This window comes from Somniosus microcephalus, chromosome 7 (assembly GCF_052327205.1).
Source record: "Somniosus microcephalus isolate GS21.2 chromosome 7, FLI_Smic_1.0, whole genome shotgun sequence".
Lineage (NCBI taxonomy): Eukaryota > Metazoa > Chordata > Chondrichthyes > Squaliformes > Somniosidae > Somniosus > Somniosus microcephalus.
The window spans coordinates 268,869,535-268,884,182 of record NC_140993.1 but is presented as its reverse complement, the minus strand read 5'-3'; the positions used below and the strand labels follow the sequence as shown (position 1 = coordinate 268,884,182).

General features: G+C 47.2%; 1 long non-coding RNA gene across 1 annotated transcript in view; it reads right to left on the bottom strand.

Moving 5' to 3' along the window:
- LOC147115325 (uncharacterized) overlaps positions 1–11,419 on the bottom strand; it is a 59,815-nt gene extending 48,396 nt beyond the window's left edge. The window contains exon 1 of the long non-coding RNA XR_015078938.1: positions 11,346–11,419. This is a non-coding gene — a long non-coding RNA (uncharacterized LOC147115325). The remainder of the gene's footprint in view (positions 1–11,345) is intronic.
- Between the last annotated feature and the right edge of the window lie 3,229 nt (positions 11,420–14,648).

Below are 14,648 nucleotides of genomic sequence, written 5' to 3'. Positions count from 1 at the left end.
TGCAGAGATATGGCTAGGTTAAGTGAGTGGGCAAAAATTTGGCAGATGGAGTACAATGTGGGAAAATGTGAGGTTATCCACTTTAGTAGGAAGAATGAAAAAGCAAATTATTATTTAAATGGAGAGAGACTACAAAATGCTGCAATACAGAGGGATCTGGGGGTCCATTTTTAAATGGTGAGAAACTATAAAATGTTGGTGTTCAGTGGGATTTGGATGTCCTCATACACGAAACACAGAAAGTTAGCATGCAGGTACAGCAAGTAATTAGGAAGGCAAATGGAATGTTGGCCTTCAATGCAAGGGGGATGGAGTATAAAAGTAGGGAAGTGTTGCTACAACTGTACAGGGCGTGGGTGAGATCACACCTGGAGTACTGTGTACAGTTTTGGTCTCCAAGGGGGCGATTTTGCCAGCTCTGGGGAGGCGGGTCTGCCGGGAAAATGGCAGAATCTGGGGGCGGGTACCCATCGCGCCCCCCAACCCGCCTCCATACCATCTTCCCAGGAGGTGGGTACCCGACCCGCGCTGGGAGCCGCCTCCTCGAGACGGGAAGGGGATTAGTGCCAATTAACTGCTTGTTAACAGGTAGTTAACAGGCAGTTAACAGGCAGTTTTTTGGATAATCCCTATTTTGAGCCCTAAAGTGTGGGCTTCGCAACGGCTCCAAACCTCGCCAGGGACAGCGAGGCGAGCCGTGGGTCTGCGGGGATCGGAGGGGCCGAGATGTCCAGCGTGCAGGTGAGTGATGGGTGCATGTGTGCAGAGGTAAGTGTGTCAGGTGAGTCTTAAGTGTTTTAAAAGCTTTACTTACCTTTGCTTCTCCCTCCAGGCTTCAACCCTTCAAGTCTCGGGAGTCTCTCATCTCACCGGCAGAGAGAGCAGAATGGCCGCTACATTCTCAAATGCATCAGCCTTCTGCTTTCTGCTCAGGAGAGATCTCTATGTAAACCTGTGTCCCAGGTCTCAACTTAGAAGACAGACTGTCAGTGTTTGACAGCTTCACAGTGCTCTCAAACGATGACAATTCATCTGTCAAAAGCTCTTGACAGATGAAACGTCACTCGCTGACGTCACCAGTAACCGGCTTTCCCTTAATTGGCCTGCTAAGTCCGCTGGGCGGGCTTAACAAGGTCAATCAAGGGAAAATAGCGTGGGTTGGCTGGACGTCGATGGAGGCGGGACTAAAACCCGACAAGCAGCAGTCCCGCCTCCATCACGTCCCCATTGGCAAAATCGCCCCCCTTATTTAAGGAGGGATATACTTGCATTGGAGGCAGTTCAGAGAAGGTTCCCTACATTGATTCCTGAGATGAGGGGGTTGTCTTATGAAGAAAGGTTGAGCAGGTTGGGCCTATACTCATTGGAATTTAGAAGAATGAGAGGTGATCTTATTGAAACATATAAGATTCTGAGGGGGCTTGACAGGGTAGATGCAGAGAGGATGTTTCCCCTCGTGGGGGAATCTAAAACTAGGGGGCATAGTTTCAGCATAAGGGGTCACCCATTTAAAACAGAGATGAGGAGGAATTTCTTCTCTCAGAGGGTCGTGAATCTTTAGAATTCTCTACCCCAGAGAGCTGTAGAGGCTGGGTCATTGAATATATTTAAGGTGGAGATAGATAGATTTTTGAACTATAGGGGAGTCAAGGGTTATGGGGAGCGGGCAGGAAAGTGGAGTTGAGGCCAAGATCAGATCAGCCATGATCTTATTGAATGGCAGAGCAGGCTCGAGGGGCCAAATGGCCGACTCCTGCTCCTATTTCTTATGTTATGTTCTTATGCTAGTGAGTATAAGAATTGTGGGATAAGGCAGATTAGCGCATGGCTGGAGAAATGGTGCAGGAGGGAGGGCTTCAGATTCCTAGGGCATTGGGATCAGTTCTGGGGAAGGAGGGACCTGTTCAAGATGGACAGGTGGCACCTCAACAGAGCTGGGACCAATGTCCTAGCGGGGAGGTTAACTAGTGCTGTAGGGGAGGGTTTAAACTAATTTGGCTGGGGAATAGGCACCAGGTGAAACGTTAGAGAGGAGAAACAAGGTGCACAGAGAATTGGGAGAGACAAATAGCATTAGAGTAAAGAATAGTTCAGAAATAGGAGGGGTCAGACAGGGGGCAAATGCGAGGCAGTGCAAGATGGGTTTGGGCATGTGCGTAAATGCACATAGCGTGGTAAATAAGGTTGGTGAGCTACAGACACAAGTCGTCACATGGGCCTATGATATAGTGGCAATACAAGAGACCTGGCTCAAAGAAAGAGAGGATTGGGAATTTAATATTCCTGGCTACAAGGTACAGTATTCAGGAAAGATAGGAAGGTAAAAAAGGAAGGGGTGGCAATATTGATCAAAGAAACTATTATAGCACTGGAAAGGGATGATGTAATTGAGGGTCAAAGACAGAATATATTTGGTTTGAATTAAGGAACAATAGAGGAGATATTAAGCTACTGGGTGTAGGCTACAGTAACAATGTTAAGGACAAATTCCTGAAATATGTACAAGCAAATTTTCTTGATCAGTGTATTTTCAGCCCAAAGTGGAAGGAAGCATTGCTGTATCTAGTTCTAGGGAATTAAGTGGGGCAAATGGAGCATGTTTCAGTGGGAGAGCATTTGAGGAACAGTGATGATATTGTCAAGTTTCAAATAGTTATGGAAAAGGACAAGGTATAATCAAGCTTAAGAATACTTAATTGCAGGAGGGCTAATTTTAGTTAGTTGAAAAGGATTCTGGCCCAGTTGGATTGTAATCAAAAATTGGTAATGAACAATAGCAGCCCTTCAAAGAGGAGATGGTTCATGTATGGAGTAGACACATTCCCACGAGGGGGAAAGGAAGGGCATCCAAAGCTGAACTCCGAGCTGAATTTCTGACCGCTTATTCTCTCCAAAGATAAATTACATCCACATCCGTAAATCAACCACCTCCGGCTCAGCCCATCTGTTGCTGAAATCCTCAAACATGCTGTTGTCACCTCCGTACTCAACTATTTCAATGTTCTCCTCGCCAGCCTCTCATCCATCACCCTCCATAAACCAGCTCATCTAAAACTCTGCTGCCCATATCCTATTCTACCCAAGACCTGCTCACCCATCATCACTGTGCTTGCTGGCCTACATCGGTTTCCAAGCACCCAAAGTCTGAAGTTTAAAATTTTCATCCTTGTGTTTAAATCCATTCATGGCCTTGTTTCTCTTTATCTCTGTTCCCTTTTCCAGGCCTATAACCCTCCAATAACTCTGCTTTCCTCCAACTCTGGCTTCTTGTGCATCTCCCAGTCCCTTCAACCACCCCCTACTCCCACTTATGGCAGTCATGTCTTTAGCAGTCTAAGCCCTATGCCCTGTAATTCCCTCTCTCCTCCTTTGAGACTGTACTTAAAACCCAAATCTTTATCCAAGCTTTTAGTCACCCCTCCTAGTACCTCCTTCTTTGGCTCGGCATTGATTCTTATCTGCTTTTTCTTCCATGAAGTGCCTTGGTATGTTTTTCTACATTAAAAGTATTATATAAATGCAAGTTGTTGTAGTATTCCAACAAGGCAAAGAAAGTAAGTGCATCAAAAGAATAAGTTCTGTAGATAAAGAGAGATTTAAAGGGAGGCAGGTGATAAAATTAGAGCGAACAATACCTCTAATGCAGATAGGTTGAGCCAAACAGACTGTTTCAATTTCTATATAATTTTATGTATGTAATACTAAATAAAATCAGAAGGAATATGGAAAGTGTAGTGGGGAGGTGAAAAAGAGCTGAAAACAAATATCAAAAAAGGCTAGCGGATGTGAATAAGCCTGCAATTATATTGCAACAGAACTCCAGAACCAGTAACTGCAAGGCCAGAGTCATGCTGTGATCGCATTCTACTTGCCACGATAGAGCTCTACCGCATGGGGTGGGAGGGACAGAGGGAGAGAGAGAGAATGCGAGAGAGAGAGAGGGAGAGAGAGAGAGAAAATGCGAGAGAGAATGTGAGAGAGAACACGAGAGAGAACACGGGAAAGAGAGAGAGAACGCGAGAGCATGCAAGAGAATGAACGCGAGAGAGAGCGTGAGAGAACGAGAGAGAGAGACCCAAGATAATCTTGGTTTCAAGTCTGCATCTTTGAGGTGGTACAATGTCCCCACATCAAGGTTATTATTTACATTCTTTATAATAAAAGTTTTAAAAGTTATATGCATACTGGTGTTTCCGTTCTGTTGCGCTGGTTTCTTAGGGCAATTCACCCGAAATCGGCCAAACCAGTGCAAAAGATCGTGGAATTTTGTGTGTGATGGTGTTCCCATGTGCCTGCTGCCCTTGTCCTTCTAGGCAGTAGAGGTTACAGGTTTGGGAGGTGCTGTTGAAGAAGCCTTGGCGAGTTGCTGCAGTGCATCTTGTAGATGGTACACACTGTAGCCACAGTGCGCCGGTGGTGGAGGAAGTGAATGTTTAAGGTGGTGGATGGGGTGCCAATCAAGCGGGCTGGTTTGTCCTGGATGGTGTCGAGCTTCTTGAGTGTCCGCCGCAGTGTAAATCAAAAGTGACTACTAGCCAGAGACCCAATACTTGCCAGTTTGGCTCAGTGATAGCACATTGTCTTCAGAGTCAAGAGATTGTGGGTTCAAACCCCACTCCAGGACTTCAACACATAATCAGTGTAGTACGGAGACAGAGCTACAAGGTGTGAAATGGAGACTCTGGCCGCGATTCTGTTCGTGGAGGCAGGTTGGCATCGGGAACGGAGCTCGGCGGGTTCTGGACCCGCTGCCGGCTCCAGCCAGCCTTCCGACACAATTTTGGTTTAATTGCGCTAATTGAGCCCGCCGTGTGGGTTACCCGTCCTCATCACAAGGTGCGGATCTGTTCAGCTGCTCTGCTGACACGTGTGCAGCCGGAGTACTTAAGGGTTACATTCCACAGTTACATCTGAAGTCTTTTATGCTGCTCATGACTGCTGCTGGCGCTCAATATGTCTGCAGAGAGACAGAAGGCAGCTCCCTGGTTAAATGAGGGATCCCTGCATGTTCTTTTGGAGGGAGTCAGAGCTCGTCGTGAGGTCCTGTATCCGGGAGATGGAAGAAGGATACCTCCTCAGCTGACGCAGGCAGCCTGGCTGCGAATAGCTGGGGAGGTCAATGCCAGGTCAATGGCAAGACGCACCTGGATTCAATGCAGGAAGAGGTTCAATGATCTCCTGCGCACAGGAAAAGTGAGTATAAAAGCACAATTCCCTTAATTCTGCTGCGCCTGTCATCACATCCCCATCATTTTGCATTGTCAACCCTACCCCTGCACATCCTCACTCAACCCAGCATCACTTTTACCATCAACCTTCCCTGTCTCCCTATGTACAGAATCACTACCCCATCTAGCTATGCACCCCTCACACCCACCCTCATGATATGCAATGACAACAACTAGCAACTCAAAAGGAGGGAACTTGGTAATGGGAACCCACTCCATTGTAGACTCCCTCCAAACATCTATCCTATCCATTCTATAGACTCATTCCATCACTCTCACTGAAAATCCAATTCTTTCCCTCATTGCAGGAAAAGAGATCCCACAATAAGAGTGAGAGGGGGAGACAGGAGGAGGACCACCATCTGTGGCGCAGCTGACCAACGCTGAGGAGGCAGCTCTAGACTTTGCTGGAGGTCCTGAGAAGCTTGAAGTGGGAAACGGAGAGACGGGCTTAGTAGAGTAACCTGGTGACAGAATTCTTTTCCAGACATCTGATTTGACATTCATGAGTGGCGAATATGGGATCTGATGTTCATATAAATGTAATCATGATCATGTGCACAATGGTATGTGTCTGCAATCTACATATCACATGTGTAACTCATGTCTTTACTCTCCCACAGGACCATCAAGAGTCCCCCTCCCTACTGTCCAGGAAGAAGAGCAGGAGGACTCCTCAGAGGAACGTCCATCCTCAGCTTCAGCAGAAATGAGTGCACCGAGCACCAGCGCAGAGATGCACACTTCGGTGGGTAGTTTGCAACATAAGAGTAGTATTGTCACCTGGCATTTCACAACTCACAAGTGAGCAAGAGCAGATGGTGGAGACAGGGACAGCAATGGAGAGTCCTCGTTGGAGGCCGCAGGGCGCTCCTAGCTCTGCTCAGCTGCATGTAGATGCTGAGCCTCTGGGGTCATCCAGAAAGAGAATGGTGCTGGAGCTTCAGGAACAAGTGCAGGAGGCTCCGACTGGCTTTACAAGCACGGTGACTGTAAGTGTGCAGAGGATGGAGGAGTCCATCTCAAACATGAGCAATGCCATGGCGCACGCAATAGCGAATGTGGGTTCCGCAATGGAAAGGATGGCAACCTCCATGGAGGACATCATTCGCCAGAATCAAAACAACATGGTGATTCTTCTAGGTAGATGGTCAGCTACGGAGGATAGAAGGGCATCTATCGAGGAGAGGAACCAGAGGTACATGGACGTCCCCGTTATGAGGACTGTCAGTACAGAGATGGGTCCACATGGCCCCACTGATGTGCAGCAAGGTGCTATCCAGCTACTTGCTAGCGGAGAAGTGCGGGTGGCCCATGAGAGGGATGATGGTGGGAGGGGACATGCAAGTGAGGGCTCCTCTTCAAGCGCTCAAACTTCCATCCTCTTGCCAACCCCTCAGTCAGAGCCCCAGATGAACACCCAAGCAGTGATGGCCAAGTCTGCCTCTGTGCAGCTGCAGGAGGAGCAGACTTTGGCGGGGCCTTCACAGGCTCCAAAACTCAGAGGACGACCGCCAAAGGCTTCTAAGCAGGCACAGCAGGGAGGTCAGCAGGTTGTCTCTACATCTGCTGAAGCCACAGGGAGAGCACAACGTAGAAGCACACGTAAGAGAAAGATGATACGTTACTAAGCCCAAGGGTTCTCACTTGAGTGTTCTGACAGATTTAAATGTGAAGTTTCTGTTCTTTTCTTATGTTGGAATAAATTTATGTTGAATGAAGGTTTGACATCGTTGCCATATGTGTGCTGACAACTTGAGGTGGCACAGTGAAGGGTAAATGTGCCTTTAAAATCCAGCAATCAGGTGACAGTGGATCTAGAGTCAACACCACATACTTGCAACCTAAACACAGAATGTGTCTCCCAAATTGTTCAATCATCAACCTCTGACATTTGAAAGTGACCAGATTTGAGAGTGCAGCTTTTAGTCTGCAGTTGTAGCTGTGAAGTTTCCAGCTTGTTGGTGTTCCCGACACACTTACCTGGTGTGTTCTCCAAACGTCGTGAAACCCGACCCAAAAGTAGGAAAATTGAAAAATGTGGTCAAAATAGCTCTAAACAAGCACTTATCAAGCAGTTGTGTGCCTTTAATCCCTTACCCACTGCTTGGTGTCGGGTCTGTTTTTAAATCGCAGACCCGACACTTGGGAAAGTGACGTGGAGGCGAGTTTGGAACCCGCCATCAATCATTTTGGATTTAACCCGGCCCGCCTCCAAACCCGCCCTCTGAGCGCCGGCAGAATCGCAGCCTCTGCCTGGCTGTTCAGAAGGACATTAAAAAAAATCCCATGGCACTGTTTGAAGGAGCAGTCCATGTGCCTTGGCCAATGCTCATTCCTTAACCAACAGCAACAAAACAGATCAACTTGTCATTTACCTCATTTGCTGGGACCTTGTTGTGTGCAAATTGGCTGTTGCATTTGTCTGGCCAAGGAGTTCTGAATTGTAAAGGTAGGGAAGCTAGCAATATTATGAAAAAACTTGATTCTTTAGTTGAAAACATGGACGGAGGTTTAAGCAATAATGGGGATCTTGCTGATGGTGGTCTTGATAATGGACCAGATAGGACAGAATCTAAACTGAGTTGAGCAGAACATTGACGTTGTTAAGGTATGTTGGCCTTCGTAGCAAGAGGGTTCGAGTACAAGAACAAGGATGTCTTGCTGCAGTTGTACAGGGCCTTGGTGAGACCACATCTTGAGTATTGTGTGCAGTTTTGGTCGCCTTACCTGAGGAAGGACGTTCTTGCCATGGAGGGAGTGCAGCGAAGATTAACCAGACTGATACCTGGGATGGCAGGAATGACGTACGAGGAGAGATTGGGTCAATTGGGCTTGTACTCGCTGGAGTTTAGAAGATTGAGAGGGGATCTCATTGAAACTTATAACATTCTGACAGGACTGGACAGACTAGATGCAGAAAGGATGTTTCTGATGGCCGGGGAGTCCAGAACCAGGGGACATAGTCTAAGGATAAGGGGTAAGCCATTTAGGACTGAAATGAGGAGGAATTTCTTCACCCAGAGAGTGGTGAACCTGTGGAATTCTCTGCCACAGAGGGTGGTGGAGGCCAGTTCATTAAATATATTCAAGAAAGAGTTGGATATATTTCTTGAGGCTAAAGGGATCAAGGGATATGGGGAGAAGGCAGGGACAGGGTACTGAATTTGGATGATCAGCCATGATCTCATTGAATGGTGGAGCAGGCTCGAAGGGCCGAATGGCCTACTCCTGCTCCTATCTTCTATGTTTCTATGTGCACCATTGGGTACAGTGTCAGTGAGCTGCTGGGGAGCCTGATGCGCAGAGCCAAGTAGATCCACTAACTTCAGGATAGCTGCTATATTATTCGACTCCGCATCAGACATCAAGTCCTGGATGAACTGGAACTTCCTATAGCTCAATGTAGCAAAACAGCAACCACCTTGTTTGCCTCTCACAGGCATCTACTTGGCTCTGACTCCATCAGCCTCCCCAGTAGCTCACTGTCACAAACATGTGTCTTTAAAAATGCAACTATAGAAAGAAATATCATGCGGACTAAACCCTATCCCCCCAAAAATGTGGTTTACAAAACAAATACGAGCCCATACTAATTTGCTATTATGTCAGTTACTTTTGGATAACTAGCTGAACAAAATTTCTGTTGTCATAATTACTAAGTTCTAAAGTACAATTATTTGCTTATGGACATGTAACAGTTGGGGATACAGCATTAAATATTTGGCTATACTACTAAGCCAAACATAAATTTCTGTAAAAAATTTAGATTCAGTACATAGTACATCTCAGTGTAGGAACCATTTAAACTTGTTAGCAAAATTGAAGCCCATTGGATTAAAGTAGCAGTGGCTGGAGGATACAAGATTGACTAAGGGACAGAAAGCAGAGAGTAATGGTGAATGGTTGTTTTACAGAATGGAGGGAAGTGTGCAGTGGTGTCCCCCAGTGGTCAGTATTAGGACCACTGCTCTTTTTGATATATATTAATGACACAGGGTACACAGGGCATAATTTCAAAGTTTGCAGATGACACGCAACTCGTAAATATAGTAAACACGCACCTCGTAAATGTAGTAAACAATGAGGAAGTTAGTAACAGACTTCCGGAGGACATAGACTGATGAAATGAGCAGACACATGGCAGATGAAATTTAACACAGAGAAGTGTGAAGTGATTAATTTTGGTAGGAATAATGAGGACAGGCAATATAAACTAAATGGTACAATTTTAGAGGGGTGCAGGAACAGGGAGACCTGCGGGTGTATGTACGCAAATCTTTGAAGGTGGCAGAACCAGTTGAGAAGGCTGTTAAAAAGGCATATGGGATCCTCAGCTTTATAAATAGAGGCAGGGAGTACAAAAGCAAGGAATTTATGCTAACCCTTTATAAAACACTCGTTAAGCCCCAGCTGGAGTACTGTGACCAGTGCTTCAGACATGTCTTCCTTTTTCCGCAACCGAGGATTCCCCTCTACCGTGATTGACACTGCCCTCGACCGTGTCAGTTCTATCTCCCGCACTTCTGCCCTCACCCCTGCCCCTCCCTCCCGGAACCACGATAGGGTTCCCCTTGTCCTCACCTTTCACCCCACCAGCCTCCACATTCAATGGATCATCCTCCGGCATTTCCGCTACCTCCAAAGTGATCCCACCACCAAACGTATCTTCCCCTCCCCTCCCCTTTCAGCATTCCGCAGGGACCGCTCCCTCCGAGACATCCTAGTCCACTCCTCTATCACCCCAAACAGCCCTTCCCCTTCGCCTGGCACCTTCCCATGCAAGCGGAGGAGATGTAACACCTGCCCCTATACCTCCCCCCTTCCCACTGTCCAGGGCCCCAAACACCCCTTCCAGGTGAAACAGCGATTTACTTGTACTTCTCGCAATCTAGTATACTGTATTCGCTGCTCACGATGCGGTCTCCTCTACATTGGGGAGACCAAACGCAGATTGGGTGACCGCTTTGCGGAACACCTCCATTTAGTCCGTAAGGGTGACCCCGAGCTTCCGGTCGCCTGTCATTTTAATTCACCACTCCATTCCCACTCGGACCTCACCGTCCTTGGCCTCTTGTATTGTTCCACGGAAGCTCGACGTAAACTCGAGGAACAGCACCTCATCTTCCGATTAGGCACTCTGCAGCCTTCCGGACTCAATATCGAGTTCAACAATTTCAGATCATAACCTCGGCCCCTATTTCATTTTTTCTTGTAATTTTTCCACTCCTTTCCCCCCCCCCCACTTTCCTTTTGTTTCTCTCTCACACCTGGCAGCTATCTCTTGCCCTGCCAGTACACTTTACACCTCATCTCAGCCTATTACCATCTCGTCTAGCTTCTAATACCTTTTATTGTCTCTTTTTTACTTCTTTTGTTTCTTTTATTCTTTTGTCCGATCGCAGCCCTGCCTCCGATCTATCTTTTCTTTCCAGTTTTGAAGAAGGGTTCAACCCGAAACGTCAACTCAAATTTCTGTCCACAGATGTTGCCTGACCTGCTGAGTTTTTCCAGCATTTTCTGTTGTTATTTCGGATTTCCAACATCCGCAGTATTTTGCTATCGTACTAGAGAAGCTGAGGTTGTTCTCCTTAGAAGAGAGAAGGTTAAGGGGAGATTTGATAGCGGTGTTAAAAATCATAAAGTGTTTTAATAGAGTAAATAAGGAGAAATTGTTTCCAGTGAAAGAAGTGTTGGTAACCAGAGGACTCAGATTTAGGGTAATTGGCAAAAGAACCAGAGGCAACACAAAGAAAAAAAACATTATGCAGAGAGTTATGATAATCTAGAATGTACTGCCTGAAAGGGATGTTGAAGCAGATTCAATAGTAACTTTCAAAAGGGAATTTGGATAAGTACTTGAAGGGGAAAAATTTGCAGGGCTATGGGGAAAGAGCAGGGGACTGGGACTAATTGGGTAGCTCTTTCAGAGTGGCAGCACAGGCAGAATGGCCTCCTTTTGTGCTGCATCATTCTATGATTCATTGAGTTTTATGTTAATCACAAATGTTAATTGCAAAGAATAGACTGCACATAGACAAGCGTTGACGTAATGTTGTAATAGTTCTTTCTTTCCAAGGCATACTAAACTGTAGATCTGTAAAAAACAAAACTCACCTGAAATGTCTCCAGAATAATCATGATACTGCTTGAAAATTCTCTTAATATCAGTTCTGCAGTTAGCAACTCCTACAGAATTAGATATAGAACCATTAGTACATCGCACTACCAAAAATCCAACAATTACTGTAAGCATCCAATGTGCCCAAAGCTCCCTTGCTCACACATCATACACAGACACCACGGCCGTGATATTACTTACCTCAGCAGGTCCGTGGTGGGTCCCGACCCTGCTGCTGGCTCCATCCCGCTCTATGAAATAACTTTCCGTTGATAGGGCTTGTTAAGCCCACCCAGCGCATTTTCCGGGCCAATTAGAAGAAGCGGGTCTGGTGACATAATTTCATAACGCGTCATCAGCTGGTTTCCTTAAAGAGACTGTGGCCAACTTTATTTTGACATTTGTGCTGTCAGTGTTCTACAGCATTGAAGTGCTGCAAACACTGACAATCACTGCACATAGGTGTAGGGCTGCAACCAGGTTGTCCCATTACTCCCTCCATATGCTTATACCTTTATTTTCAACACTTTGCATTCTTGGAGAAATTTGTGTGCACCTTTGGAAGTGGCTTAGTGAGTTGCAGTGAATGGTGCAACATAACGATACCCCCCGCAATGGGATGGCTTGGACATGGTAGGGATGCTTTATGGTGTTGGTGTGGGGTAGTGCCAACCTGGCACATCTTGTGGCAGCCAGGATGTACAGTGTCAATGGGCGGAAGAGACCTTCCCAGGAGACCAATGCAGCCTGGTTGCACATTGCACAGAAGGGCACAAGCAGGGATGTCGTGGGAAGGACCTAGTTGCAGTGGTGCAAACCTTTCAATTATCTCATTAGATCACGAAACGTTAGTGCAAAGCCACACTCACCTTCATCCTGCTGTGCCTCTCATTACATCCCCATCACTCTGCCTTCCCTACCCTACCCCTGTACATCCTTACTCACACCAACTTACCTTGCACCTCCACCCATCCCTCTCTCTATCTACATTATCATATCACTCACTGGAAGGAGACACCGTGGGACACACTCACTAGAAGGAGACACCTTGGGACACACTCACTGGAAGAAGACACCGAGGGATACACTCACTGGAAGGAAACACCGCGGGATACACTCACTGGAAGGAAACACCGTGGGAAACACTCACTGGAAGACGACACTGATGTAATAAAACTCACTACGCACTTGGTTTGAGCATAAAGCAAGGCTTTAATCAACTTGTTTCAGAACATGGAGGTCGAGTTGTATTTCACTAGCTCCTTGTCTTACAAAATGTCCCTGGAAAGCTGGGGCCAACGCCTGAGTATTTATACACCTTGGACGGCACCACCAGCTGGCCGTCCAGCATTATTTCATAAGTAGTTTCTTGATGATCAGATTTATAACATTCTTCCTGCCTAAAAGATTTGGAAGTCCAACGACTTCTTCTTAACGAATTAGGCGGACCACGAATAGCCGCAGTCTTTTAGATTTTTGTTTATGGCCAGAAGGCACGTCTCCCCGGACCGTGTCTTGGTCCCTGGGCCGCTTGATCTGTGCCGGTGGATCGACAGGGGCCGTGTTGCTCTGATCGACCCGAGGGAGGCTGGGGAAATCGTGACTCCGGGTGCGGGTCCCCACAGGCGCAGAACTGGCTTCGTCCTGTTGGTTAGCCAGAGATTGACTGGCGTCCTGGCCTGGGGTGGCCATCCCACAGGGAGCGCTCGGCTTCCCGAGCGGATCCGGTGGGGCAGCCAGCAGATCCCTCGATGTCCCAGGTAGGGCGTCATCCTCGGGGGAGCGCAGAGTGTCGGCCTCATCCCCACGGGTCCCTCCATCAGTCGGGTCCGCGGAACCGGCCGGACAGGGAGCCAGTTCCCGGAGCGAAACGGTGGACTCCCGGCCATCCGGGTACCGCACGTGGGGTTAACGTCCGTAAGTTCTACCTCGTCGACTAGAGGATCGGTTTTCGACGATCAGACGAATCTTCGGAGCAGCATGGAGCCAGGAGCTGCCAACCATGACGGTAGAGACGTCCCATGGGTGGAACGACGCTGGGAGCTGAAGAATCGCTCGTGAGGTGTGACATTGGTAGAAGTAGAAAGGAGAGACCAGATGGAATGCAACGTGTCAGGGAGCATAATTTCCCACTGCTGGTCTGGTAGATTGCATGACCTCAGCACAAGACGAACAGCGTTCCAAATGATAGCGTTGTATCTCTCAACCTCTCCATTACCAATGGGATGATATGGTGTCGTTTTACTTGTGGCGATTCCCCGTTGGGAGAGATAACTTTTGAGTTCGCTTGACATGAAGGAGGGACCCCGATCAGAGTGGCTGAAATTGGCCATACCGCAAAGGGAAAAGACTTGATCAAGGCATTTGATCACTGTGGAAGTAAGCATATTGGGACAGGGGAAAGCAAAGGGAAAGCGTGAATATTCATCCATCATAGTCAGTAAGTAGGTGTTTCGCGTTGAGGAAGGCAATGGCCCTTTAAAGTCAATGCTGAGTCGCTGCATAGGCTGCATAGCGTGTATGAGCGAGCCATCCGATGATGGAAGAATTGCGGTTTTAACTCCGCACAAATTTTACAGGAGGAGCACGTTCTTTTCACATCTTCCGTAGAAAATGGGAGATTTTTAGATCGCACAAAGTGCAACATACGGGTAACGCCAGGATGGCATAAGTCAGTATGAAGATCCGCCAGAGTCAAAGTTGACATAGAAGTGCAGAATGCCCGCGTGAGGGTATCCGGGGCCACATTCTCTTTGCCGCATCGATAATGTATGGTGTATCCAAAGGCAGCCAATTCCATCCTCCAGAGTTGTATTTTGTTATTCTTGATCCTAGTGCGTTTCTGGTTATCCAGCATAAAGGCCACGGAGCGCTGATCGGTTATAAGTGTGAAATTCTATAAGGTCTGGACAGACTAGATGCAGGAAGGATGTTTCTGATGGCCGGGGAGTCCAGAACCAGGGGACATAGTCTAAGGATAAGGGGTAAGCCATTTAGGACTGAAATGAGGAGGAATTTCTTCACCCAGAGAGTGGTGAACCTGTTGAATTCTCTGCCAGAGGGCGGTGGAGGCCAGTTCATTAAATATGTTCAAGAAAGAGTTGGATATATTTCTTGAGGCTAAAGGGATCAAGGGATATGGGGAAAAGGCAGGGACAGGGTACTGAATTTGGATGATCAGCCATGATCTCATTGAATGGCGGAGCAGGCTCGAAGGGCCGAATGGCCTACTCATGCTCCTATCTTCTATGAAATGGCGACGAGCGAGAAAATAACTCCATTTACTTACCGCTTCGATG